Raw genomic sequence first — 5,021 nt, 5'->3', positions numbered from 1 at the left:
CACCGCCGTCCGCCGCCGCCGGTTTTCTTTAGAAACCCTAGATCTCGTTTCTTTTCTATTAGATCGGTTTTTCCTTCGATTTGTTTATTTTGCGGATGTTCATTCATACGTTCGTTTCAACGGACGCCGTTCATCCGTTAGTCGCAGACAGCGAACGTTCGTTCGTTAGCCTGTTCGTCAGTTTTTCTTTTTCCAGGGTTTTCCGCGATTATTTTCGATCGCGATTTCTGCCCTGATCTTAGTTTTAGTTTATCTTTTCGCTCGTTTATCGGAATCAGGCGATTCAAGCGCCTGGATCTTCGTCTCGAAGCCCTCTTTCGGTTTAACCAACTTCAACAAGATTTTGGTACTGTAAAATTTGATTTTAGTCCAGATTAGTAATCGGATCTTATTTCTTTCGCTGTTTGAGTTTCGTTGCTCCGTTTGATTTGATTCTTTTTGCAAACCGGAGTTCTTTAGTGGGCTTTCTGGATAGATCTTCTTATTTGAGATTTACTCGTGCATCCTTGCTTGATTGCTTATGTATGCTATTGTTTGTTTACAATAGAACACCCAGAGTGCGAAGTGTGCTACTATGAGTCTTTAGGATTTGCAGATCGTCAGCAAGGCAAGTAACACTTTGATCATACCCCTTTATCACCCAGTTTTATGCATTAGTTTCAACCTTCACACATTGCATGAGTAGGATCTCTTAACATGTGGGTCTGGGAAGTAGATGATGAGGTAGAACCTATTACCTGTTTTATTATCAAACCCATGGGAGTTACTTCTACGTTATGCTTATATTGCCATGCTATGCTCGTAGACGTGGTTTGGGTTTGAGTGTATCCATGACAGATGTGAGTTGTTAATTAATGGTTCAACTTAAGGTGACAACTTTAATACACATTTGGGTGGATTGCTTGTGGGCACCTGGAGAATCCAGTGTTGTCTTAGGATATCCTGGAGTACCCGTGTGATAATCCTACGGTCCGCCACCCAAGCTCAAAGGGATCATAAGACTATTCATGCTAGAAACTTCCGTGTGCAACCACAAGCCATTATGGGCTCTGGCATAGTTGAGTAAGTTGCATGTGCTCTTGAAGAGGTGGACTAGCAGATGTAGGGGATTGTAGGTGTACCAATCCGCCCGAGTAGAGAGCAAATGCTTCTGAAAGATTGTGTCTCGGTCATCCGTTTCCCAAACACCATGTAGTGCGAGAAGTCCAACGGAGGAGATCTAGTCTTATGGGGAAAAGTGTGCAAACCTCTGCAGAGTGTATAAACTAATCATGGTTAGTCGTGTCCCTGGTTATGGACATCTTGAGTATCTGGTTCTTGGATTATCATATGGATCTCATCACTCTAAATAAACTTTGTTGGGTTGATAATTACTTTAATTGGGATTGAGTTGGAGGAACCTTATCAATACTGTTCAACTACCTGGATAGTTAAATAAATTATATTCCTTTGTTGTAGGGAAAAATTGTCTTTTCACAAAACATGTTAACCATACAACCTCCACAAGCCATATATGCATGTAGTGATAGCATTTATCTGTTCATTACTCTCCTGTGTTACATTGCCAACATATTCCATGTGCTGACCCGTTTTGGGGCTGCAACGTATTATGTTGCAGGCTTTTCAAACGAGGAGTAAGATGCGATAGGTCGTTTGTCATGCACTCAGCTATGCCGTTGGAGTTTATGGACTCACTTTATCTTCCAAGCCTTCCGATGTTATCGTATTAGATGGCCTTAGGCCACATTTATTGTAATAAGTTCTCTATTGAGACATACGATATAATAAGTGTGTGATTGCCACTCTGTTATAAATCCTTTGAGTACTGTGTGTGTCAGCATTACCGATCCAGGGATGACACTGAAGCACAGAGACTTGACCATTTGAGGTCGGGTCGCTACAAGATGGTATCAGAGCACACGCTGAATGTAGGACACGACCACTAAGAAAAGCCATAGGCCACTCTTCTCTACTTATTTCTGACTCCTCTCCATTTTCTACTCTTTAGGATGGCGGACTCGAGGAACAAGTTTGCACAACCGGATGAAGACACACCTTTTGGACGACACTTGAAGGAAGTCACTAAGTACCTGAACAATAGAATACCAAGCTTCACCGGGACCTATACCTCCACTTTACCAGAAGAGGAGCGCTGGATGATTCAAGTTCAAGTTCCAGGAAGGACGTTCACACCAGTCACTAAACACATAGAGTTTTCCTTTGATGCACCCACCTGGAGTCTAGGCAAGAGTATGGCAGCCCACATTACTATAGGACGCATCGGAGAAGTTTACCACAAGGAGCTTAAGGACACTATCTACCAGATATGTGGGCGCCGAGATGAGCAATGGGAGATGATCAACACCAGGAAGGACAGGTCCATTGCAGCATTCATACAGGAATTAAATCATCACATTTGTCTCCAGGAGAACCAGATGTGTGCAAGCATGATAGATTTGAAGAAGGCGATGATCAGGATCACGGAGCTAGAAGAGGAGCTTAAGTCTACACGCGATGGATATGAGGAGGAAATGATGATACTCGTGGAGAGGAATGACGACATGACCAGGAAGCTAGGAGTTTTTATGGGAGACCACGCGCCAGGAGGAGAAGACGATGAACCCAAGGAGATTCGTCCTGAAGACTACATCATCATCGACGACACCGACTCTGACCCGGATAGTAGTGATGATGACTATGAAGACGAAGATGGAGCGGATATCATGGAGTCTTCCACCGATCAAAATTTCTAGTAGACCACCATACTATTAGTAGTACACCCCCTATGTAAATATTAGTAGTCCGAGCACTGTAACGATAGTTAGACCGATTGTATGCCCTTGCTTGATTGATTGAGTGATATGATATGATTGTGTTTGTCTCATGTGCATATGGGTAGTGTTTTCTCACTAGACTTCATTCTATTCTAATATCTTCCCCCTAAACCCATCAGATGCCTCCGAGACGTGACCCCGGTTTTGCTTTCCCACCGGAGCTCACTCAGTTGATCCAGCAACAGAATGCCTTGATGCAGTTGTTAGTTCAGAACCAAGGCAACAACAACAACAACCCACCGCCACCACCACCAGTTGATAACTTAGCCCGTTTTCTGAGGCTGTAGCCGCCGGTGTTTTCCAGTAGCACCGAGCCAATAGTTGCTGATGATTGGCTGCACAGGATTGGAAGAGAATTGACCACCGCAGGTTGCACAGATGCTGAGAAGGTGCATTTTGCCGCACACCAATTGGATGGTCCCGCATCTGCATGGTGGGAGAATTGCACAACCACTTTTCCTATAGCCAATGTCACTTGGGAGCAGTTTCAGCAAGCATTCGGCACCGCCCACGTATCCACTGGAGCTATGAGCATGAAGAAGCATGAGTTTCGCAACTTATGCCAAGGGAACCGTATTGTAGGCCAGTACGTGGAGGAGTTTAGTAAGTTATCCCGCTATGCTCCAGATGATGTGGCCACAGATGCCGCGAAGCAGGAGAAGTTTATGGAAGGGCTGAATGATGAGATGAGTATGCAGTTAATGGTGGCAACATGTAACAACTACCAGGAGTTAGTAGATAAAACTCTCATGATCGAAGGGAAGCGGCAGCAGATAGAGAGTGACAAGAGGAAATATGGACAAGGGAAGTACAGTTCAGGAGCTCAGCAGAAGCCTCGCTTTACCCCGAACTCGGGAGGACTTACCCATAACCATGGAGGCCACACTCACAATGGAGGAAGTTCTCATAATCATAATGGCCCAAAGAATGGGAATGGGAATGGAGCAAGCAGCAATCAGAACCGTTCCAATCCAGCCACACCCGCCAAGAGGGACCTAAGCCACGTTACTTGTTTCAAGTGCGGGAATACTGGACACTATGCCACTGAGTGCCCTGAAGCGAAGAAAGGAAATGGTAATGGGAGCTCTAGGAAAAAGCCCAATCCATTTAACAAAGGACAAGTGAACCACGTGAATGTGGAGGAGGTTGAAGAGCAACTAGATGCAATTATCGGTAAGTTTTTAGTTAAGTCGTTTACTGCAATCGTTCTTTTTGGTACTGGTGCATCACATTCATAGATATCAAGGGGATTTGTGGATAAGTATAAGTTGCCCACTAAAGTTCTTAAGACACCTATGCTAGTAAGCTTACCCGGAGCCGAGTATATGACAAGCAGTGGATGTTTTTAGATGCCATTAACCATAGGTAGCCATGTTTTCCCCTCTGACTTGATAATTTTGGAGTCGCAAGGATTGGATGTGATACTAGGAATGGATTGGCTGTCGATGTATGGAGGAAACATCGATTGCGCCAGTAAGTCAATTCTGCTTACCACCCCGGAGGGAAAAAGGATCAAGTATGTATCCAGGCATGCGCCAAGGAGACACTACTAGGGAAAACGTTATACACAGAATCTTAGCAGCAGCGTGGTTTAAAAACAGGCGCTACTGCTAACTAGCAGTAGAGAGCTTAAAGGAACCGCGCTACTAATAACTAGATAGCAGTAGCGCTCTAGGTGAAACAAGCGCTACTACTATAATTGCCACGGATTTGCCCCCAGGCTAGATATAGTAGTAGCGCCCTTCCCTGGACGCACTGCTGCTAAAGTACTTAGTAGCAGCGTGTTTCTGCAAAACTCACTGCTGCTAAGTGTTGCACCTAATTAAGTTTAGTCTCATACTGCTAAGCGAACAAGGTGTTTACCACCTTAAATATGTTGACTATTTACATTCTACACAAAAAGATCAATGATGACGAACGTATATTTTTGATGTGTGCTTAGACTTAGCAGTAGCGTTTTTCCTGAAAACGCGCTATAGCTACTTTAGCTATAACGTGTTTCCTGAAGTGTGCTACTGCTAGTTCGACTTAACCACCTGCCCGCTCAAAATTTCGCTAAGTCCTCCTCCCCCCCACTGTTCCCCTACTCCTCTGTCGCCGCCGCCCGAGCCCGAGCCTGCCCTCACTGCCGCCGCCCGAGGCCGCCGTCAACCTCACCGCCGCCGCCCGCCGCCGCTCTCGACCTCA

The sequence above is a fragment of the Triticum aestivum genome, chromosome 7A (assembly GCF_018294505.1).
Source record: "Triticum aestivum cultivar Chinese Spring chromosome 7A, IWGSC CS RefSeq v2.1, whole genome shotgun sequence".
In the NCBI taxonomy this organism is placed as follows: domain Eukaryota; kingdom Viridiplantae; phylum Streptophyta; class Magnoliopsida; order Poales; family Poaceae; genus Triticum; species Triticum aestivum.
The sequence above is the reverse complement of the archived record's forward strand: the minus strand, read 5'-3'. Positions refer to the sequence as shown.